Source organism: Lissotriton helveticus, chromosome 1_1, assembly GCF_964261635.1.
Source record: "Lissotriton helveticus chromosome 1_1, aLisHel1.1, whole genome shotgun sequence".
NCBI classification, from domain to species: Eukaryota; Metazoa; Chordata; class Amphibia; order Caudata; family Salamandridae; genus Lissotriton; species Lissotriton helveticus.
In genome coordinates this window covers 2,010,540,282-2,010,566,470 of record NC_136057.1, presented here as the reverse complement: position 1 = coordinate 2,010,566,470, position 26,189 = coordinate 2,010,540,282, and positions in this window count along the sequence as shown.

Sequence of the window (26,189 nt, the reverse complement as noted above, 5' to 3'; positions counted from 1 at the left end):
GTCTCCCTGGCAGAGTTCACCAAATGTAGATTTAGATGTTCGAGGCTCTCAGGCTTACGCGTCCTGCGCTTCTGCCCGATAGGGTCACCTGAATTTCAATGCTGCCATGACTGTATCAGGAGACTGGAGGAGCCCCCCAGGGGGACCGTCGATCAATTCCTGATGTAGTCCTCTGTGGACCTGCGCTAGAACATCCCGCATGGTCTGTGCAGTTCTGGGCCGAAGCCTTGTGTCACTTTTGATGCGGCTCTTCGCCTCACCGAGTGCCCCCCCTCTCCTTGGGGCCACTGATGTCTCCCTTCCTTCCAATTGAGCCTGTCTCGCCCTTCAAAGCTGCACCCTGTCTTCCAAGGCTCCCAAGGCGGTCGCGTCGGCCGGATGCCGATTTCAAGTCCTTGGTTCCCTCTAGCAAGGCTCTTGTTCGCCCGTTTCACATGGATCCCTGCCGGCTCAACCTTTGGCCCCCAGGGGGTCTGTCGTCAGTGCTCCAGCACTCAGGCGTGTTACCCAACAGGCCTCCGTCTCTGCCCCCATCCACCGACATGGGTCCCCAGGATGGGCTCACCTCCGCCTTGCCGTCGTTCCGGGCACCAGCCGCCAGTCTCACCGCAGCGGCTGTTCCTCTCGCGCTCAACTCAGGAGGGCGCTGTGTTCCCCGGAGCCGCTGCTGCAATTCGCCCCTCAGACTTCCGGACCACTTTGCCAAAATCGAGCCCCCTGCTCCAAGCACCCGGTTAGGCCTCAGTCTTGCGCCGCTGATAACTTAAGTAGCCGACCTCGGATCACCAGCAGAGTCGGCATAGTGTCATCCGCTCCTCCTCCGACGTGCATATGTGGTCTCTGGGCATAATTTTTGTAACAGATAACTAGCCGGATCAGTGGGGAAGGAGTCTCACCCCTGGAGTCCCTTTACTCTGTGGCCATCTTGCACGGCTGCAGGCCACGCCCCTCATAGACCCGTTTTTAAAAATGCTAGAACACAGCTCCAGGATTGAATCAGTAATATTGCAGCAAGATCAATACCGCATTTTTGCATATGCAGAGGACGTAACTGTAGTAACAATCAATCCAGCAACAGCTATGGCAGCACAGTATGGGGCGGTGTCTGGCTATAAACTGAATTCATCTAAGACACAAATTCTATGTGCTAATATAGAGGCATTTGAGGATCAAAGGGTATTGCATGAGGTGGCTTATTTGGGGATTATTCTTTGGGTCTGTCTGAGTGCATTAGTTGAGTCTAATTGGGAAAGGTTGTTGGCGGAAGTACGCAAACAATTGGACCGATGTGAGTGTTTACATTTGGCCATGGTTGGAAGATGCAATGTTCTCAAAATGTTAATTCTTCCGAAAATATTATATTTCTTTAGATCTGTGCCTTTGGAGATTTCCCATGCCAATCTCGCTTTATTACAATCTCTATGCACCAGATTTTTATGGGCCCAGGGTAAAACACGCAGAGCTATGCGGTACATGATTTTGCCGCAGCAGCAAGGGGGCTGGGCTGTCCCAGATTTTACACTATAATATTATGTTTGTAGGCTGCAGCATATGAATATATTGTTAACTGGGGCAGAACTGACCAGTATGGCTGTATCTCCTTCTATTTATCAAATACTGCTGGGCAGTGATGCCAAAAATCGACATTTTATTAACGTGGACTGGAGCAACTATAAGCAAACTATGTTTAAAGTTCTTAATGCGGCCTATAAAGTGTGGGCAGCTGTTAGAAAGAAGTATAAGGTGGAAAGGGTATCTTGGTATACGCCGTTAACTGCAACCACCCTTCTACAATCGGTATTTTGGGATCGTGTGGTGGATAATTGGCGTACTAAAGGGGTGTGCTTTGTTGGAGATTTATTTGTTGACGAGGAACTGATGTCTTTTGATCTGTTAAGGGAGCAATTCCATCTGTCCCCGTCTGATTTCTTCAAATATTTGCAAATCCGTGACTATTTGCTGAAAGCTCGATGGAAAATTCAAGCTAATCCCCTTATTGAGGCGGTGAGGAAAGGTGCACGGATTGGTACACTTTATACTTTATTGTTGGGTACTTTCGACAATGATCTTGAGGTCCAAAACTGCAAATGGGATAATCGGTTGGGATGTCTGGGTACACGGGTGGAAACTTCTATCGACCTGGCGGGGAGATTGTTTATGTCAGCAAATCTGTATGCCCAGCATTATAAGACTGTCTTCAATCTATATTATACCCCAGCTAAAATATCTAAGTGGGAGGGAGTCAATGAGGAAAACTGCTTTCGCTGTGGGTTTGATGCAGCTGATGTAGTGCATGTCTTCTATATGTGTGGGCACTTAAGCACTCTGTTTGGTCATATGGAGAAATTTTTAGCTGAAGTTTTGGGTGGGCCCGTACGACTGTGCACTGCTCAGGTATTGTTGGGGGTTGAGGTGGGATCGGCAGCAGATCAATTACCCTGTAAATCTCGATATTTGATCTTTCTTGCTACAGCTGTGGCTAGACTTTGTATTACCTCAATGTGGCTACAAAAGGATGCTCCTTCCTTCGAAGCATGTACAGCTAGATTTTTGTCAATGTTTAATATGGAATATAGCCTGTATGCTCTGAAAGGCAGACAAAAAATGAAAGTAGGTCATCAGATTTGGGGTCCAGTTGTGGCCTATATGGATGTATAAATTTGCTGTTTATTTTATGTTACTTTTCCTTTCTAGAATAGCTCCTTTCATAGTTGCACTGTCCTCTGTATATATTCATTAGTCCAATGGTGGAGAAGTGTGGCTCAATGGTTAGAGCGGCAGACCCTGATGCAGAGGTCTGGCCCGGGACCAGGGTTCAATTCCTGCCTCGGACCTGATTTCTCGCCTCGGTGCCTACTCTAAGCATGGGTCCCACGCTGCAACTCTGGGCAATAGCTTGCTTAGTCTCCACAACGGCCCCCTACAGCGCTAGGGATGCCTGGTTGCACCCTGGGGATGCCCAGGAGTGGACATTTCACGGGGAAAAACCAGGAAGGGTTCCCTAGCGGTATGAGTACAGCGCCAGGACACTCCGGAGTATCAGTGCGCTTTACAAATACGCCTACATTTACATTTACATTTTACATTTATAACTCTACCAATATTATGGCTTGATGTACTATCAGGATATTGTTTGTTGTGATGTTTTGTTTTTTCTTTAGCTCCTTTTCTGTATTATATGTGCCTTTTTGTGTACTCATGGATTATCAATAAAATAACATTATAAAAATAATAATAATTTGATTCACACATGAATTCAATAGAAATCTGCAAACATTGTTATCACTAAATACATTCTCATTCTCTGGGTACCATTGATAAATATTTTCATGAATGTAATTGCTATTTATTATTCTGCTCCCATTTGTGTGCAGTGGTACGTTGCATGTTTGAACGTCAGCCCTGAGCTGCCATGGCATTTATTTTCACTTAAATGGCAGCAATAGCTGTAGTGGCATTAATGGTTGATCCCTTTACCCCTGCTTAGCTCCACAACAGCTACTTATTTGAAGCATGAACAGAGAAGTAACTAAATAAATGTGCCTAAACTGCATTATGTGCTTTCGATTTTCAAAACCTTCCTTTGGTGGAAGGATGGTGAAAGATCTTGTAAAAGATTTTTTTAAGACTAGTTAGGTTGACAAAACTGGCCAAGAGTGTTTGTAGTGTACGATTTGCCCGAGATTGTGATGTAAAATAGAATCTGATGTTTCACATTGCACCAAGTTTACTGGCCTAATATGTATCAACATAGAACATTTGTCATTCACTGAGCTAAAAATCCTTGAGCCCCAAAATCGTTTTATGCCGAGAAGATGTTACTGACCCTGGGTGCTTTATAATGCACTATTTGCCACATGTGGTCTTACTTAAAGAATGACTTGGTGTTTTATGCACTAATTCAGAAAAATGAAGGGAGCCCCCCACAAGCAATGTTGATTCAGCTCTTATGATGTCTCTCTCCACTAATCCATATGTTAGCCCCCCACCCCCGAAGTTGAATGTCAAGTTGTGCTCCTGGTGCTGGCACACATGGAAACAATCTACATTTCGGGGATACATAATCTAAGTACCTACATACCTAAACCAAATCACTGCATTTGCTCTTACAGCAGTATTACTGCCATGTTGAATCTCGCCATTCTCCTGATTAGAAAGACATCCTCTGAGGACATGAATGCAGCTCACACTAGGGTTCATCTCTGGGATCCCCACCTTTTCCGGCACATGCCATGCTTAAGTCCCTATTCACCATTGCGGACTGTGGACTATAGAAATTCTATTTTCTTCATTCTGCAGCAATCAGCAGTAAAACTGTTCTAAATTAATTCACCTTATTTCGCTACGTTTATGTGATACGTTATAAAGGTGCGTGTATCTTAGGTAAGGCAGTCGCTTTTACATCAAAACGTTTTGTGGTAAGTTCCTACCTACAATCAGTCTAACCAAAACACGCCGAATAAGCATTTCACAATATACTGAATTTCAGATAATGACTCCATATCATAGAGATATAATAGAGCGGCATATTATCAAGAAAGGCGATAAAATTATCGTCGCTTTAGCGGCAGAACATTGCCGCTAAAACGGCGATAATGGGCTTGATAATATGCTCTATGAAATTCCAATTGAAGCCCATGTTAGATGTGAAGGACATCTAACCTGAGCTTCAATTGGAAACCCATAGAGCATATTATCAAGTCAATTATAGCCGTTTTAGCGGCAGAAAATAGCGGCGATAATTTTATCACCTGTATTGATAATATGCCCCAGAGTTCTTTGCATTTTGCCAGACAGAGTCAAACCCCCTTCTATGCCTGTGTTGATTCGTACACTGAACTCAGAAATGCAGTGTCATGGTTCCATTAGAGTAAAAATCTGATGCATTAGCCTGTAACTCCATTAACATCTACATCTTGTAAATTTTCTGCTGCAGTATTTTAATTAGGTTGTTTTCAGGCAAAAATTCGATCAATACAGGAGCAGAAAGTTTGTTCTCATCGTAAATTGTGACAAGGCGAGGTTTGCCGCAGAGGGGCTGAATTTTAAAAAGCAAATTTCACACCTGGCTGGATATTTCCTGTTGAGTAACTTCTTTTAACAAAAAAACGAATTAGACTAAGTACCTATGAAGCAGTAAAATTGAATTCTTGGGCAATAGCTTATTATTCACAGGAAGAGAAGTGATAGTGAGCCTTTGAAAATCTAAAGCAAGTTAACCCCTCCTCACCAAAAACGAGATTAAAAAAATTCATCTGCTGCTTTTTAAACTAAGTGTCACTGAAGTGATTTATTTCTCAAAACATGATTTGTCGTCTCTGAAGCAAAGTACAGCTTGCAGTGCACACAGAGCACGCATCTCTTCCAGTCATTCATCTTTATTTGCAGAAGCAGTCAGCAATCATTAAGGCCTATTAGTGTTAAACGGGATGCGGTCTATCTAAATGCACGGTTAAATGGATTTACGGAAGTCTGGTGACTCCTAGCAAAAATAATTGTACGTGTACGAGTTCAACTTGCCCATGGGCTGTAAACGACACACTAAGCAGTTATGTAAATAACTGCGTTCAAAGCAAATGGCACAAGTAACGACATAAAAAATACTATAATATAGTGCAAAATAAAAGTGAGTGAATCAATAGGAGTTCAGTACGTGGATAGTGTCGTGTCACCAGGACTGGACATACGTAGAGTATGAAGGACACACACGTCACTACCATAAGAAGTCTAGAGCCTTGAGGCCCATCATAAAGACCTGTGGTGGCTCAATGCAGGGCCAAACCTCTGTGTATTTTTTTTTTAAATTGAAAGTGTCTCAAATTAATACGTATAACTTAGAATTTCTTTGAAAATAATGCATGAAATTTAGATGGAATACTTAAGGGTGTGCAAAATCCGTATAAATTCCTTTCGCGAAAGGATGCAAATTTACGCGAAATGCAAACCTATCATGTTGTGCTAGATTTTAACACTACGGGCCCAATAGGATGGCGGGCGGTTTGCCCCTGCCAGGCCGGCGGTAGCCACTGCCAGCCAGGCGGGGGGGAACCGCCTGCCAACTACCCCAGAAAGACCCCCGTCATATTAGCTTGGCTGGGGGGGTTCGCGGAGGACGGAAAGACCGTCTGCCGCTTTTTCGCCTGTGAACTTGTCGACCTGGCGGAAAACATCTTTAATAGGGTGGCGGTGTCTGCAAGACATCGCCATCCATATTAGGATTCAGGCAGAGATCACCCTTTCCATGGTGGCGTTGCCGCCATCGAAAGGCATGCAGTCTTTGCCATTGAGGGCCTGTTGCGGGCCCCCAGGGTGTTGAGGGGTGCACATGGGGTGTACCTATGGTACCCCCCTGCATTTACATGCAGAAGGTGGCAGGCATCGTGTGGTTTCTGCATGAAAATGCACAACAGGCATTTCTGACATTGCGGCGGGTGCTGCTGACAGCACCACCCACCGTAATGTTAGAAATGCAGGATGCTCCCCCCAGTGTGGTGGGGGCATCCTAATGGATACAGCGGGACCACTCCACCTATGGTGAGCGGTCCCTTTAGCCATTGTAGTGCGCCATCGTAATAGACCCTTACGTGTCCTTACTTCAATTCTTGGCACAAGAACGCATTTAAACAAAAGCACTGCAAACAGCAGCTGCTCGTTTTCTATTGCTTTGCAGCATGTTTTTATTGTACATTTTTATTGAAAATGGTGTATATTTAAGGGAAGTGGTGTCATTGTGTCATCTCATGAATTTTGGCATAACAAGCATAATGTGAAATTCCCAAAATCACACAAAGTACGCTAGTGTAACTTAAATTTTGCTCAGGTCTAATCATAAGTTGGAAATAGTGAGCAGAAATTGCATCTCTCTTTTTGATACACAACTATGTTTTTTTTTTTTTTTAAATCGTGGTATCTCTTCTTTGGCCCTTATATCTTCTTTTAACCTTTTTATCAGGACTGGGGACTCAATCCCTGAGTACTAAAATGGCTGCTGCTACATCTTCATTGATGTGGTGGCAGCCAATCAGATCTTGTCACAAGATCTGGCTGCCAGCGTATCCTCTGCTGTCTGAAATATACAATGTTTTTTAACCTTAATTTCTCTAAAACTACTAAACATTTTCACACCAAATCACAAAAAGCACAGTTTCTGGACCTAGAGTTTTATTACGGCCAAACTTGTTTTTTCAGTTAATAAATAAATATATATATATATATATATATCACTTTAAATTTGACTCAAGAACCTGTGCAATTTGTCAAGTGAACAAGCGGCTGAGGCTACGAAACGCGTCTTGACGTTGCCAGCTCAATAAATCATCTTTAAGCACCAAACCCGGGTCCGTGTCCAACTTTGCGGCAGGTGGCGCGAGGAGGAAAGCGAGCGGTTGCTGTATTTGGCGAAATCTCATATATATATATATATATATATATATATATATATATATATCCAAAACTCACTCTGTTCAATAAACTTTACCAGAACAAAGAGCAACGGCACCAAAATGCTGTAAGGTGAGATTTAATGGCAGTTTCACATATATATATATATATATATATATATATATACGAAGAGGAGGGCATGGAACTACATTCGGGTGCCAAAGCCAAGAACTATACCAAAGGTAGTGACCAGAGACCCGGCCACCATAATTAGTCTGACTAACCTGGATCTCTCAGATGATGAAAAGAGCATACTTTCATTAGGTCTGTCCTTCTGTACAAGAACCAACTTTAAGTACAGTCAGACTCGTATATACTTTTCACACATTTAAAGTTGAAAAAAGTCTTCTACAACAGATCAGTTAGATCTACAGAAAGACTGCTAGACCGAGGAGAGGCCTTCAGTCTTGAAGTTGGGGATTTAAACTTCCTGCATGAACTACATTAATTGGAGAGGGAATGTGAGGACATGGGCCTACTTGAATCGGGAGGTTAAACTTCTGGATTGTTGGGTTTGGACATTTATAACAGCATTAAAACCACATTCAAACCCAAATCTACTTTTGTCCCCAATACACCAAAAGACTCGATTGATGTATTTGCTGATTTAGTCGTAAAATACTTGACAGCATTATCAATTGCATTTACTGAAGGGTTTATGAGGGGGAAAAACCAATATGGCAAAAAATATGCCCTAGTTGTGAAAAAGATCAAAAGTAGGAAGGACATAGTAGTCCGTCAATCAGACAAGGGGGGTATTGCAGCACTCTGGCCACTTAACATGTACAACACAGAAGCAAGACTTCAATTAAGGAATACCAGTTGCTCTCAAAAAGTTCCCAACAGCAATCTGTTGGAGATTGAGAATACATTTTACAAAGACCTAGCGAGGGGGAGATGTTAAGGCATGGTATCCAGGAAGAATATCAGCATCCCATGGTAGATAACCCAGTGACACCCATACTATATCTCATTCCAAATATAGACACGAATGAAGAAGTCCCCCCTGGTAGACCTATAATTTCAGCTATAGGTATCATATTCGAACCCACATCTAAATTCCTAGATTAATTACTGCAGGAGTTTGTGAAAGAACTCCTAGCCTACATACAAGATACAAGGGACTTCCTGAGGAAAATTGAGAACATTGTGTGAATAGACACTTTTCTCCTAATCACACTTGATGTTACATCATTGTATACAAGCATCCTCCACGAAGATGGGTTGAGAGCAATGAGGTATTATTTGAACAAAGACCAATAACACTGTATCAAAATTCAGGGATCCTGGTTGAGATGGGGAGATTATGCCTGGAAAACAATTTCTTCCTGTACGGCAGATACATACAAACAAATGAGAGGAACGGCCATGGGCACCTACTTCGCCCCCAGCTATGCTAATTTACATATGGGCTGCTGGGAGGAGCAGGTGCTCCGGGTACAATATGCTGAGGAATAGAAGAATAGTATAATTTTATGGATGAGGTTCCTAGATCATCTCTTTCTAGTGTGAGAAGGCACTGGGGGACTGCCAAGCAGTTTGTCCTGCAATTGAATAACAATGCTTTGAACTTTATATTTACCAACACAATCAAGAGTACGCAGGTTTGCTTTCTGGAACTGGAAGTTTATGTTAAGGACAATGCACTTCATACAAGTACCTATAGGAAACGCATGGCTGGGAACTCCATATTGCATGCTAGGAGCTCCCATCCCCTAAAACTCAAAAGCAGCATCCCTTATGCAGACCACCTCAGAATAAAGAGAAACTGTAGTGAGGGAACAACCCTGGAAGAAGCACAAAACAATCCCACCATTAGTTTCATTCAGAGAGGCTACAATCTCCAGGTACTGAACCAAACACTAACTAACGTGAGTAAAATCAAGAGAACAACATTATTGCACCCCAATGAAAAGGCTAGGGAGGAGAAGAGAGCCAAGAATGACATACGTATGATCACTGGTTACAATGCTTACCATAGCAGGGCACAAGACTGCCTAAGTGAACATTGGCACCTGGTGAAGAGGGACAGGATACTTAATGGCCTGGTTTCTCACAAGCCTCTAATTACCTTCAGGAGAGCCAGATCCATGAGACAGGATCCAATAATCAGTAAGTATGGGCGAAATTTGCCAATTCGTGTTCTGCGAATTCGCAATCCACAAATTTTTGCGAATTTGCGGATTTTTGTTTTTTTGCGTGTTCGCGGGGTGTTTTGCGTGTTTGCGGGGGTTTTTGCGTGTTCGCGGGGCTTTTTGCGTGTTCGCGGGCCGCTTGCATAGCAAAGTTACCCATGCGGTCGTGTATGGGTACAGCACCCTCTGGTTCACCACTGCCACCCTCTAGTTCATCACTGCCACTCTCTGGTTCACCCCTGCCACCCTCTGGTTCAGCACTTTCACCCTCTGGTTCATCACAGCACCTCTGGTTCACCACTGCCACCCTCTGGTTAACCACTGTCACCCTCTGGCTCAGCACTGCCACCCTCTGGTTCACCACTGCCACCCTCTGGTTCACACCTACCACCCTCTGGTTCACCACTGCCACCCTCTGGTTCATCACAGCACCCTCTGGTTCACCACTGCCACCCTCTGGTTCAGCACTGTCACCCTTTGGTTCACCACTGCCACCCTCTGGTTCACGACTGCCACCCTTTGGTTCATCACAGCACCTCTGGTTCACCACTGCCACACTCTGGTTAACCACTGTCACCCTCTGGTTCAGCACTGCCACCCTCTGGTTCACCACTGCCACTCTCTGGTTCACCACTGCCACCCTCTGGTTCACCCATGCCACCCTCTGGTTCACCACTGCCACCCTCTGGTTCACCCCTGCCACCATCTGGTTCATCACTGCCACCCTCTGGTTCACCCCTGCCACCCTCTGGTTCACCCCTGCCACCCTCTGGTTCAGCACTGCCACCCTCTGGTTCTGCACTGTCACCCTCTGGTTCACCCCTGCCACCCTCTGGTTCACCCCTGCCACCCTCTGGTTCATCACTGTCACCCTCTGGTTCACCACTGCCACCCTCTACCAAGACCTTTTGTGACGCAGCGGCAGCACAAAAGATGCGCCATGGTGCTGGGTATTAACAACGTGACGCATCTGAGAGATGCGTCACGTTGTAAAGCCCTGCGCCATCAGGAGGCGTTCCGGCGCAGGGGAGGGCGTTCCGGCACAGGAACGCCTTCTAAAAGTGGCTGAGTGAAATCTACAAGATTTCACTCAGTCACTTTTAGGCCAATGCTGCGTCAAAACCCTGCTCCTGCTTGAAGCAGGCGCAAGGCTTGATGCAGCATTAGGGAGATAGGGCCCCCAAGAGCATTGCTGGAGCTGCGTCGCAAGCGCGCCGCAGCTCCAGCAATGCGCTGCTTTTACGGCACAGATGCGTGACGCATCTGAGTGTTTTTCCCACATGGTGCGCCGCATTGTAAATGCGGCGCACCATGAGTGGCGGAGCTGCGGTGCACAATAACTGGCGCATCCCTGGGGATGCGCCAGTTATTGTAAATCTACCCCTATACATTTAGCCAATAAGGGAGCACTTACTGATTAGACAGTAGAAAGTACTCCAGTTGAGTAGAGGTATTGCACAAAAAGGTGGCATCTTCGTGGACAAACACGCAGGGCGGGATTCATTCTGCCCCCTGTTAGACTCGTTTTTTGTGCCCTTCTGCCCTCTGTTAGACTCGTTTATCCCTTGTTTTTCTGCCCTTCTGCCTCCTGTTAGACTCGTTTTTTGAGCCCTTGTGCCCTCTGTTAGACTTATTTTGCCCTCTGTTATTCCCTTGTTTTTGTGCCCTTCTGCCCTCTATTAGACTCGTTTTTTGTGCCCTTCTGCCCTCTGTTAGACTCGTTTTTGTGCCTTTCTGCCCCGTTAGACTCGTTTTTTGTGCCCTTCTGCCCACTGTTAGACTCGTTTTTCCCTTGTTTTTCTGCCCTTCTGTCCTCTGTTAGACTGTTTTTTGTGCCCTTCTGCCCTCTGTTAGACTCGTTTTTCCCTTGTTTTTCTGCCCTTCTGCCCTTTGTTAGACTGCTTTTTGTGCCTTTCTGCCATCTGCATCACCACATCATCACTCAGCGCTACCCCAGCATCACTCAGCACCACCACATTATCACTCAGCACCACCACATTATCACTCAGCACCACCACAGCACCATTCAACACCACCACAGCATCACTCAGCACCACCACAGCATCACTCAGCACCACCACAGCACCACTCAGCACCACCACAGCATCACTCAGCACCACCACAGCACCACTCAGCACCACCAAAGCACCACTCAGCACCACCACAGCATCACTCAGTGCCACAACAGCATCACTCAGCGCCACAACATTATCACTCAGCACCACCACAGCACCAATCAGCAACACCACAGCATCACTCAGCACCACCACAGCATCACTCAGCACCACCACATTATCACTCAGCACCACCACAGCACCACTCAGCACCACCACAGCATCACTCAGCCCCACCACAGCATCACTCAGCACCACCACAGCACCACTCAGCACCACCCCATCATCACTCAGCACCATTCCAGTATCACTCAGCACCACCACAGCACCACTCAGCATCACCACAGCACCACTCAGCACCACCACAGCACCACTCTGCGCCACCCCAGCATCAATCTGCTCAACCATTCAACAACAACTGGTTCAAATGTGTTCTCTCAATGTTTCAAACTTTATTACAAATGTCACAAAAAGATGTTAATATTTCACTTCTGTTCTTGGATTTTCGTCACAATAAAATTCACTGAACATAATCTTCACAAAAGTTATTTACAAAAGTTTAAGCTATTGCCATTATAAATTAAAATCACTTTTATTTAAGTATTAATTATTTAAAAAAAGTTAAAAGCCATTGTAATTTGTAATATCAATACAGCTAAGTCACGTAAATACAAAACATGTTGCATTACAAATGCTATAGGTGTCACATTTGCGAAAGTTATAACTATTGGCATTGTAAATGACAAAGCTATTAATTTAGTTTTTTTCAAAACCAACACAATAGCTCAAACTTTCCTAATGCGAGACCTATTGCATTGCAAATGCTTGTTTTTATATCTGTCAGGGCTTCCTGTTGAGGTTTAATTTTCGTGACATGCGCCTCATTGCCTACTTGTAACTATTCTCTGACCCTGCTTCAAGGGTCAGATTAGGGTCAGAGAAAAGTTGCAAGTAGGCAGCGAGGCGCCAGGAAGCACTTACAGGCTTACAGCAGCAGGTGCCCAAGTTGAAGTTAATTTCTTTGTAACCCTTTTGTAAAAGGTTACAAAAAATTAGCTTCAACTTTTGCACCTGCTGCTGTAACCCTGTAAGTGCTTGGCTGGAAATTCGTCTCCGCTGATTTGCGGATTTTACCGCGGTTTTGCGAGATTCGCAGATCGCGAAATCGCGGAAAATCCGCAAATTCCGCGAGCGGAACGAATTTTCAACCCATGCTTATTAATTAGTAGCCTGGAAGTAGGGAGTACTGAAGGATGGTTAAGAGCCAGTACTGAGTTTTACAAGTGCTCAAAATGCAAGGCATGCAAGTTAGGTTGACATATGAAACAGGTTATATCACCTCTAATGAAAAGCCCATGGAATATAAGAAGTTTCCTAAACTGCAAAAGTGACAAGGTTCTATATATATATTGCAGTGTACATGCCCATATGCCTATTTGAGCAGCACCATACACATGGCGCACTTGAGGATACTGCAACATGTAAGAGCAGTAAAAAATAACGATTAGAGCTACCCCGTGGTGAGGCACCTAAATGAAGTACATGGGGGCAATATCAATGATCTTGCTTACTTTGCAATTGATCAGGTAGCCAAAATAAGAAGAGGTGGGAATCGGGAACAAATGCTGCGACAGAGAGTTGAGGTACATTTTGCTGTTCAGTACCAAAATCCCATTTGGCCTTAATTCAGAAGAGGATGTATATGCACATCTAGGATCCTAGGTATCCTTACCCCATGCTTCTATTTTTAAAAAAACTTTTCAATTTGATGTTTGAAATTCGGGTTGCAAGCACATGAATTGATGAGGCAAATTGTTTGGGATGAATAAATTGAAATCGATTTATAAAGAATGGTATGGAATTGGGAATAACAGAGGTAGCTAAGAATAGAATCAAATGCAACCAGCACAAGGAAAGGTACCTGGTCAAATATTGACCTCCTTGTAGTGGAATAATTATGAATGTACCAGTTACTCAACCCATCGTTTGAAATTGCATATGCTGAAATATAAGTTTGGGAACCCGACAGTACGTGTTGGAATGATTTCCTAAGGCACTTGCACTTTATACTCTGTGAGTGAAACCACTTGGATAGCAACATTGATATATACCAAGAAAGAGCATTGCACTTGCACTTTAATATGTGCCCCTAGCACTTAGTTATGATTTTTTTCACTGCTGGTTTCTTTCACTAAGGACGTATACATTTTACCAATACTTGCCATCAACATGGTAAATTCTGAGATTTTAAGGATCACCCAGAGATATGTCACTGGTTTGAGCAATTCAGAATATTTGGATCATAAACTGTTTAGTATTGCACTTGCACTTTATGTTGTCAATAACCTATGTCCTCATCAAATTAACATATAGTTTTCATAAAAAACAACTGAGAATAAGCAAATCGTAAATGTAACTGGATATGCTAATTTCATTTAGCATTCAATTTCATTTCATGAATATTTTATTATTATTGTTTGGTGGAAGAATTGTAAACTATTACTGATGTACTTAACCGCTTCAGTGCGGAGCGAATTTTCGCGCTGTGCTGAGCGTTCTAATGAGCCAACGGGCTCATGACGGAGCGGTTCCATCATGAGCACAGGCCAACGGAACGGTTCCGTCATGAGCATCGAAGGGGTTAATCATGTTGTTTCTTCGAGTCAGGGAGATTGGAAATTTGGAGAATCCCTGTACAAGTAGAATGTCATGAGTCTGTTTTCAGTTGCTGCTGTAACAGATAATCATGTGACTGAAGGTTCCGATATTATAAAAGCAGGAATTGAGCAACACTCTTTGTTTGACCATTGCAGTAATGCCAAAACGTGTTACAACAGATAAATAAAAATGCAAAAAATTCTAAAGGAGTTGTGTCCCAGTATTGGTATCTGATCTCTACCTGGGAAATTGTAAGTGGTGTGAACATGCATATTAATTGAATATAGTCGCCAGTAGGTAGCTATAGCTAGGATGTAGTTTCCATAGGAAGAAGGTTTTTTCATTTGCCAATAAGTTTGACGTCGTTTGATGGCTCCTCACAGAAGTTCTACAACAAGTTTGCCACTCACTTCAGCTTCTGTCTTGGAAGTTTCTTGGTGATCCATCAAGCAGGGGCCAAAGAAAAAGGGGGGGTCCCTAAACATGTTTTCCTCATGTTTTCATAAGAACTTTAGACATTGCGACAGCCTGAACTGCTGAACAGAATTACACCAAATTTGGCAGGAAGGTAGATGTTGGCTCAGGTAAATGCCTTTTTGTTATCTGGTGTAAATCCGTTTAGTAGCCGTAGAGTCATTTAAATACATTTCCAGTTGTATGTATAGGGATGCAGATGATCTGCGACCCCTCCTGATCTTGTACTGAGATCTGATTGGCCGCTAACTCTTCAAACCAGGAAGTATTGTCTGCCATCTTGTGGCTCAACTTGAACCGAGTCACAGGGACCCCCGGGCCTAAAAAGCATTTTTTTTTTAAATTTAGGTGGGAGTTCTGCTGGATTCGCAAATCCCCCTGAAAAGTTTTAGAAATACGAAGCGTGGATCCCGTGCTTCTTTACTAATCGGCCCCTGGGTAGGCCAGGTAATGGGGGCATTTTCATAAAGGAGGTTCAGCAACTCCCTCTCTGTAATAGCAATGTTGTCTCCTGCAGTAGGCAGGGAGATGGCAGGGACCACAGGGGACCTTGAGACTCCACTTGAGCTCCCCAACAAAAGTAACTGGATGTCCTGGGTGGGAACAGGGCACCAAGAAGAGTCCAATAATACAAATGACAGTGGCTGAATAAAACAATGTTGTTGCTTAGGGAAGATGTCATAAAAAGTCACATGCTATCAACATGTTTTATGGATCATACTTAACAATTTTCTCTTTAATGGTGTTAATGGGTACATTCTTTCACTGTTTCCCTTCTTGGTGGGATGTTTTTTAACACGTTTTTAACACTATCTTATATGAGATAATACCACATACACAATAGCATTCTCAATCTTAGCTGGCAGCCATAATTGATAACGCATTTGGGGCCAGATGTAGCTCGCCAAATACCGGTCGGTAACGGACGATTTCGGCCGTTACTGACCGGTATTTGGGATTTGTAATGTAGGGGGGCATTGATTTACAGAATCGGTAATTTTACCGATTCGGTAAATATACAGAGTCGGTAAAATACAGAATCGGTACATTTACCGATTCTGTAAATCAATATGTAGGTGGCACTGTAATCAGTGCCACAGGCCCTTACCGAATCGTTATTTACCATGGAATACTATTCCAAGGTAAATAACGAATTCCTGTGTACATGCACATCTGTGCATGTACACCTGTGCCATGTGCACACAGACATGCCCTAAGGGCATGTCTGTGTGTCACATGGCACACAAGCCAGTAACAGGGGTGCAACAGGGTGTCAAAGTGACACCCTGTCCCCCTTGTAAATTCGGTATTTTTACCGATTCGGTAATTACCGAATCGGTATCTGCCATTGAATCCTATGGGCTTCAAGGCCCATAGGAATCAATGGCAGATACCGATTCTGTAATTACAGAATCGGTAAATACCGAATCATACCGAGTCGGTATTTGTTACCGAATTTCTACCTACATTTGAATTACCGATTCATGAATACCGAATCGGTAAAATTAGTTATTTATGGATCGGTAATTCACATTTACCTACATCTAGGGCATAGTCTTATACTTTATTACTTGTTTAGACATAATGATCAACAGAAATTGTGAATGTAGACATGACCCTCCAGAATATATGATATTTGAGGAAACAACATTGAAGTTAGTCAGAAGAATTCATTTAATACAAGTGTTTTCAGGACATCAGTCTCAAATTGAGGGCAAAGAAAACAAAATGTCAGATTTAGGTGGGACAAGTGGATGCCCTTACTTTGTTATTCTCAGCCATGAATGCACTCTATAAGCACTAGTAGTAAGTGGGTGGGCCATATTGCCATACCAAAGAGTTTGATGTCAGAATGTGTTGGGTAAAAATTGGCTAAAACAATTAATCTGTGCCAATATTGCTTTGTTTGCGTTCTGTGGACAATGGTTTAGTGGTCGAAAACCTTACTAATAGACATTATTTAAAAAATGTAAAAAATAATCAACATTTGCTATGTTCCAGTTGTAATACCAAGTTGCATTAAGCAATGGGTTTATGTATTGCAATTTAAAGTAATCTGAGCACACTTTACCTTTTCTCACCTCTGAGATAGACCATGGGTAGGCAAATATCTATGGCACATCTTAGTACATCACTTACAAGTTACTAACGTCCTCATTTAGATCTCGGCAGATGGGTTACTCCATCAAAATGGTGTTGAATATCCCATCCACAGAAATATAAATCCCATTATGTCCTATGAGATTTATATTGCGGCATATGGGATATCCGTCACCTTTGTGGCCGTGTAACCCATCCGCCGAGATCTAAATCAGGCCCTAAATCTGTGTAGTTGCTCCTTTTCTTCACCATTACATGAATCCAGCTTTCAGTGTACACACTGAGACATCTTGGGACATCCTTAAAAAAACTCTTTTTATAACACATATTAAACCCTAACGCACCATTTCTCCCTTGTTGCTTTTCAATGGCTCTCAGCTCTGTGTCCACCAGTGAGTAGGCCTCCACCATTATATGGGCCATTAATGGGGCCAGGGTGCACCGTACCCTCTTCTACTCCCAGAAGAACGTCACCAGCTAAGCCCTCTGCTATTATTCGGGTCTAGCTTCGCAGGTCCACAAATCACTTATTGCCAGGTCTATGGAGCTTTTGAACTCCCAGAGTCCACAACTTCGAAGTGATGACATTCCAGATTTGTATTTGTTTTTGAGAGCTTAATTCATAATGTATAATGTTCATAATTATAGGCTTCTTTTTAAAGTCCTAGCAAAGAAACTATTATTAAACTATTATTAAAAAAACACCTTTTTAGGGCTCCTGGTCCATGCTAAGCAATTCACTAACTTCTCTTCAGAAATATTTGAAAGCAATATCCATGAAGGAAATTATTTTTTGCACCACCATTTCCTATAATATGCAGACCCAAAATGTATAGAGTCAGCCTATTGGTGCTTTCTAATATGCTCTTTTCAAATGCATTTTTAGTCGGTGAGGAAGAACCACATTTGAGCTTCAAAAACCTTGTTGAAATACCATTCTGTATGTGTCCGCTTTGGCAGGCAGAACATTTAAAAAAGCAAATGTGGGCCTGATACCTGAGCCTCTGCAGAGCTATACAGCTGGATGTAGTGGGACAGGGGGACAGGGGGGCCTCTACTGTAATCATTTCCAGCTCTTCATATGTAAAGTTGGGGGCCTGTCTCCAGCAGACTAAGGCCCACATGCATCAACAATGCCATTTGCGATTCCTTATTAGCGAAAAATAAGGACTCGCTAATAAGGAATAGCAAAAGGCTATGCATGAAGAAATCGCAAAAAAAATTGAGATTTCTAAATATTCCTTAATTGCAACTCGCAAATTGTGAGTCGCAATGAAGGAATACCTCCCCATTCGTTCCTATGGGCCTAGAGGCCCATTGGAATGAATGGGAAGACATTCTCAATTTGCGATTCGCAATTAGCGAATCGCAAATAGAGAATGCAATTTCAAGGGTGCAGGGGTGGCCAAAGGACACCCTGTGGCACCCCTGAAATTGATCTGTGCACCTATGTTGCGCACACACTTGCCCTTAGGGCATGTGTATGCGCAACATGAAACTTTGAAAAATGCACAAAAGTGCATTTTTCAAAGTTTTTGCAAATTACCATGAAGTTGAACTTCATGGTAATTTGCTCCCCCTATTTGCGAAACTTTCATGCATTGCATTTAAGGAATCGCTAAATGCGATTCCTTAAATGCAATCGCAATTTGAGAACTTGCAATTAATTGCGAATTCTCAAATTGCGAGGGCCTTGATGCATAGGAAAAGCAAATTTTGCGATCGCAAACGGCCGATTTTTGCGAATCGCACCGTTTTCGATCGCAAAAGACCTTGATGCATGTGCCTGTTAGACATTTTTAGATGCAGAGGTTGGTGAGAAGCAACCTTGGAGGGTGTTTTTACAGGCAAAAAGTTAGGAGGCCGGTAAAACGGTTTCCGCAATGTATGTACATCAGAGTGACGTACGAATACGCAAGTAAATACATACACAAAACATTGCATGTTTTGAAGTCAATCACAGATTGTGAACCAATGGCAGAGTACTTTATATAGTTAGGGATGTCCCGTATGATGCAGTATGTCTGTCTTGAATGATGAGCATGTCAGGCATCCACTATTTTAGAAATCCCACATGTTGGAATCAAGAACTGATTTCTAAAATTACTAGGATGTATATATATTACTTCCTTTAAAAAAATCATCCTTTTACATTTACATTAGGCTTAGGCATCAGCTGTTGATTGTATTTTTGGGGTATACATTGCAGACGGTGTATTTTAAACCTTAGTTGATTGAAATAATGTTTTTTTAAAGGTGTTTGTTTCAAAACAATAACACTAATGCCACATAGAATTAAGATAGACACCAACACATTTAAATGTAAAGACATATTACTATTAGCAAAGTAGAATGTGACCAATAACTTTATTATGTTTTGATATCCGCCAATGTAGGTGACAACATGGACACGCAGGGCAAGCCAGAGGGCGAGAATCCCAACCACAGGTCTTTCAATGTTTCCTAGACCTAACAATCATGCAGGAACAAGATGTCATCCAAAAATACAGGCTCACAAGGCAGACAATTTTGGCCTGGCCCATCAACTAACATTTGAACTGGAGCCAGAAAACTGCAACCCTACCTCAATCACGCACAAGGCAAAAGCAATGGCTTACCTGCATTTTGCAGCCACTGGTACATTCCAGTAGACCACTGGGGTTTGTGGTGGAATGTTGCAAACCGGTTTCTCATGTGTGCTCCAAGAGTTAATCTGTGTGATGCTAAACCACAAAAAGGACTCATTGAATTTCCAACTGATGTTGGTACCCTGAACGCTATTATGGGAAGGTTTGTATGCCCTGGGAGGCATACCAAATGTTGTTGGTGCCATCGATGGAAATCATTGCATTTTCTGTAATCGGACAAACTTCAATTCCATTAATATGCAGGCGGTTTGCATTCTGGACCTGAACATCACCAGTGGATATGCACAATTGCTAGGATACAGCCATGACTCATTGATGCTGTACCACAGCAGATGGCACAACTGGTAACATGAGGGCAGGTCAGAAACACAAATAACACAAAGAAAACAACACTTGTATTGTCAGTACATTTGAATTGAAGGTAATGTTTTCTAATATGGTCTATTACATGTTTTGCAGGAGACACAGCATATCCAACTAGACCATGCTTGCCACCACGTTTTAGGAATCGAAAAATGACAAGGGAAATCTCAATTAGGTCAATGTAAGAACCAACGGCGTCGTGGAGCGGGATTTTGTGCACTTGAAAGCAATACCTCATTGCCTTTATTAGACTGGTGGAGACCCCCAGTGCTCTCCAGAAAAGGTGCGCCAAATTATTGCCTTCTGTTGTATGCTGCACAACATTTCCCAGCAGAGGGACATTCCTTTCATATCAGACAAGGACTACCATCAGGGAGGGCAGAGTGATGTTGTAGAATTTCGCCGTGAAGATGACAGTGGAGATGAAGAAGGCACTGACCTCCATCAAGAAATGAGAGTCAAATTATTCAAATGATTGTTGTTAAATGTGTTAAAGCAAGTGATTGTCTTTAGAGGTACAAACCTTACCAATACAGAAACAGGTTCTTTGCTTAAAAGACGACTCATGTAGGGTAATCATTTGGCTTTGCAAAGATACATTTTACAGCTTTAGAATAAATGACAGTCTTATATTTCGTTGTTCCTCATAGCATTATGTGCATGCGCTGTAAATATCTACATTTAGTATAATATTTAGGCGTGTGTTTGAAACACCTTAATCACCATGGGCCAGATGTAGGTGAAATAGATTTACCGATTTTAAATTACCGAATTTTACCGATTCGGTAATTAAAAATCGGTAAATCTATGGGGTCGACATGTAGGTATTCCAGATGTGCTGGAATACCGAATCGGATGATTTCGGTAATTACCGATTCGGTAAATACCGAATCGGTAATGCCCATGCATTCCTATGGGCTTTGAAGCCCATAGGAATGAATGGGCATTACCGATTCGGTATTTACCGAATCGGTAAATACCGATTTTCACAAGGGTGCAGGGGGTGTCACTTTGACACCCTCTGGCACCCCCAAAACAGGCTCGGGTGCCATGTGGCAGGCATACATGCCCTAAGGGCAGGTCTGCCTGTCACATGGCATAGGTGTGCATGCACACATGTGCATGCACACCGGAATCGGTATTTTACCATCAAATTGGATTTGATGGTAAAATACCGATTCGGTAAGGCTCCTGGGACTCTGAAGAGTCCCACCTACATATGGGTGGCTCAGATTCGGTAAATTTACCGATTTTTTATTTTACCGAATCGGTAAAATTACCGAATCGGTAATTTTACCGATTCGGTAAAATAAAGCCCCCTACATGCCAATCACCTATTTACCGATCGGTAACGGCCGAAAATACCGATTTTCGGCCGTTACCGACCGACCTACATCGGGCCCCATGTGGCTTAAGGTTGTATCTATAATTTTGTTCAAAATTTTAATGTTTTCTTTTGCAAACAGAGTTTATCCCACTGTCCTCTTCTTGAGCACAAGTGAGACATTAGTAATCCTTTAACAGCGGGAGGTTATTCACTAGTCATGTACATACCTGGAATGTACGATCCATAAACATTGAGGTGTTTGTGTCCAACTTGTCCAATTTAGGTGGGTGGAAAACACAGTTATGAAGTATTATTGTGGTAAGCATTGTTCTTGAAATGACACTGACATATATAGTACCTCAGTTTGATTTTGGATGTAGTTCTACTTTTGGAGCAAAATGAAGATAACTCTAAAGGCCAATCCTAAATTGGTATCAAAGTTTTGTGAGCCGGTACATTTGGTGTGACCAACTGCAAACCCACGTTGGGATTTGTCTATAAATACATCTTTAATGCTTTAATAAGTAAAACATGATTTAAAACAATTGTAAGGATCTGGGTTGCTGGTTGAGGGGGTTGAACCCCTACTCAAGCAGAAACCACAATCCTAGTCAAGGTGAGGCACAAGCAAACCTCAAATTAACCTGAGCGCAACCTTCTGGTAGCTTTGCACAAAGCAGTCAGGTTTAACCTAGAGGGCAAGTTCTAAAGAATGTATGCAGCCCTTCAGAAAGTAATGAAGTGAAAACACCACACAAGAAATATTTTATAAATAAATCAATACCATAACGACAAAAATTCTATCAGTAGAACCAGAGATAAGCAAAAAGATTTAAGTGAAAATAGCACCAAAAAACCCAAAGCGCCACACACAGTTTTCTGGTCTTCCAAGAACAATAAAAAGGTACAAAGTCGGTCCGATGATCATCTACAGGAACCAGGTTAGTCCAGCTGAAACGTTACCTTCTGTTCAGTGGAAAGACTTCTGTTTGCAATAGAAGTCTGAAGAATTGGTGCCCAATATTTATACCAGTTGCCTCCTTTGAAGTGGGAGAAACTTTCAGTGGTTTCCTTTTGAAGTGAATGACCTGCCCTTGTTCCAGACTAATTACTGGGGTTATGTAGCCTTTTGTGAGCTGGCAGGACACAGCCTATTCAAGTGTAAATAGGTCTGTACCCAGTTCCCCCCTACCATCCTGCCAGTGATGGCCCATCCAGGCACACCTCAGCACTTTATTGTATGTGGATGTCTAGGAAGAATACACAAAGTCCATCTGCCAGCTACACCCAGTCATGTGACCCAGAGACAGGCTGCAGGCACTAATGGCTAAGGCAGGAAAATTCCAGTATTCTGCTAGTAGCATTTTCAAAATGTTCTTAAAAAATCTGACTCAAGTATAGGACAGGATTTTTCATTACAATTCCAAAGATCCAAACATTAACCGGTTACCTGTTACCATTTGACATTTCCACATATTAAGTGTATTAAGGTAATGCCATTGTTGGGAAAGGTAGGTGTTGCAGTAGTGAAACATTCATTTAATTGTTTTTCACTAACAGGATATAAAAGACTTACAATGACATGCCCAACTTCTTAACTACACTGCACCCTGGCTTACTGAGCTGTCTGGGGCCTACCCTAGGGTTGCCATATATGCATTTAAAATGAAAGTTTGGGTCTGTCAGAAGGCTTCTTTTGCCAGATTCAAATGCCAGTTTATGCACATGCAGGCTGCAATGGCAGGCCTGAAACATTTAAGTGCTACTCAAGTGGGTGGCACAATAAGTGCTGCATGTCCACTAGTTACATTTAATTAATAGGCCCTGGGTAAATGTAGTACCACGTTACTAGGGACTTATAAGTAAATACATGTGCCAATTGGGGATAAGGCAATGTTATCATGCATTAAGGAGTGAGCACATGCACTTTAGCACTGGTTAGGTGTGGTAAAGTGTGCAGAATCCTAGGGCAAGCAAAATAAAGTTCAGCAAAAAATGGAGGAGGAAGGCAAAACATTTGGGGGAAGACCACCCTAAGGCTGACAGTTTAACAACAATATATTATCATTTTTCAATAATAAATTGTAAATATACTAATCTGATTCTGCTGTTTAACTGTTTTAATTTGATGAGCCAAATGAGATCCTTATTTATTAGACAAATCATTTTCTTTTAAAGCATGCAGATTTGTGAGCAATTATGCACTTAACATGTGGGTGAACAATAATCCTGGGGTGCACCATCACAGTATGGTAAATTTTAAATAGTCAAACACTAAAAATGTTGCTGAGGAAATTCAACATACATTGATAGAAACACAAAGCATGAGATTGAGATCAATGTATTTGGTAAGTGACAAACAAATCAACCAGAGAAACAGAAACCTGATCGGATTTATCTCAATATGAACAATGAGATCCTTATGATGAGTCCACCATTATTAGGAATAAAAGTCTAGATCCCACATAGTTGGTAACAAAGATAGAGATAGAATTATTCCCCAAGCCAATGTTGCTGGCTCACAGGAGGAAGTCACTGCATGTGCCTCTTGGTTTTAACCTATTGTTGACTGCTGGATAGATTGGCTGATATGATGCTTTATTAAGGAGAGGATGTGGCCTAACATCTAGAGTGGTTGAACTCAAAGCTGGGGAACTGGGTACGAGTCTCAGCAATGATGCTCAATATCCTGTGATTCTGGGCAAATCACTTAATCTGCCCACACCTAGCAAACAATTGTGTCCATCTATAATGCAACTAGTGCTCATGTAAAGTGCTCTGATACCTTCGGGTCTAGTTCACTTCATCATGGCGGTGGCTAGAAAAGTTGTGCAAGTTGTCACATTATTAGTTACCTTACATCATACAAATTGCCAAACTTGGATTTCATCTATTTTAGAAATGTTAATCTACAAGTTTACTTTTCAAAGTTGCCTACAATAGCCATTTAGTTGCTTTTCCTAATTGGTCAGTAGCTGACAGCAGCTGTGGTCTGACTTGCAATTTGGGTGGAATGCTGAAAGGAACTGAAAAAAATAACAGAATTTGGAGATTTAAATTTCCTCCTCTGGAGCAGCCTGGAAGAGGGAGAGGGCTGGCAGGTTTATTACACTTCAAAAACAAGGAGCCCTGGACGCATATATGTCACATCGCCCAGGCCCATCCTATTTTCCATGAAGCCGGCCAAGATGTCCACACTTAAATGTGAATAAGGGCAATCCTGAAGGAGAAGTGTTGTCACTATTTAGTCCACATCTGAGTTGGGCTAGTGAGCTACACACAAGCACAGGGAACTTTTGGCATGTTGTTGTAGAGATAAATGTTGCATTGCGGGTATTATGATGCCACACTTTCCAGGAAGTAGTCACCAGGTGTGTGAGGGAACTGTTGACCTATTGGCTACTGAGTCCCCTACCACTATCTTGGTGCACAAGGATACAATTTGCATCCCTGAAATGCTACCTTCTAAACCTTTGACAATTGTAAGGGGAAACAAGTTAATCCTGAACTTCTCTGAGCATAAGGAAGGTTGAAATAGATTAAACAATGTCAAATGCTAGCAACATCATGGTTTTGTTTGGTTGGAGATGTAGTCCTTGTCCACCCAAAAAGGTTAATGATAATTTTGCCCATATTTCACACGGAAACTCTTAAGAGTCATCCTTCACACATTTAAACGTATGAAACAAAATTATGGCTATCACACAGCTAAAAAAGAAGAAACATTGATAGACAATGAGTCAGATATTTCAAAGAACAGCAGACAGGCCCATCTGACATGCCTGCTCCCTGAGGCTAAATCCCTTCCTGAGATGGACATCAAAAGTGTAATCTAAATAGCTAGTCTTATTGTTGAGGGTAACCAACATAAGACAGTCAGTGTGTCTGAAAATAATTAAATGTAAACATTTACATTCACATGAACATACACTTATGCATAGGAATAGAAAGAAATGCTGGAGAATATTATGAGGAAAATGGAATGTGAAATTCAGCAGCCAGAAGCAAATGTGCAAATGTTCAATCCATTTGTGGGCCTAAAAACATACAAAATACAGAGAGATATAGGATGAACAAAATTTAGGATGTGATGATGTAAAAACCAGAAAATGCAAATTACCACTCGTCACACCACCAGGGATTCGTGCGTATCCTTCAGTGTGCAGAATTGACAAGACCACTAGTCTTTAGGGCAGTAGTGGCTGGCATTGCTCGTGGGTGGAGGGTGGGTGCAAGGGGTTGGGTGGAGAATTTGTGGGGGGTGTTGTGGGGGGATCACCGGGGTGTCACAGGGAAATAAAAAAATTACATTAAACTTACCTTTCAGCGGGGTTCCCGTCTTCTCTGCTCCTGCCTCCAACAGGAACAGGAAGCAGGCAGCCAGGCAGCCAGGCTCCCTCCCTTAAGCCAATCACAACACTAGTGTAGCATTCTGATTGGTTGGCACAGCACCCAGCCAGGGGCAAGAGGGGTGGGCATGTTCTCCATATATGCTGCAATGCAATGCAGCCTGCATGGAGAAGGAAAGAGTGCGCATGACTAGTTTGGGCGGCCCGAGAGGGATGACCAAACAGTCTTTGTGCACTCAGGAGTGGGCAAACCACTCCTCCCCTGCCCTGCTCAAAGAGCAGAGCAGCAACACCAACCCGCTCACTCACAAGGCGTAAAGCAAACATAAAATAGTAATAGCTAAAAGTTATTACCATTTTATGTTTGTCTTTCTCACACTGCGAGAAAGCAGTGGGGCGACGCTCGTCTGCCCTGGTGAGGGAGCTGGCCCTTCCATGAACTTTGGATGCTAGGGAGAGCAGTCTCCCCATAATATCAATCCAGGGCTTGCAGGTTTCCTCCCGTGAGCGCCTGGTGTTAGATACTGTATTGACTCAGTTAACAATTCTATACCACATTTGCCTTAATTGTATAGATGGTG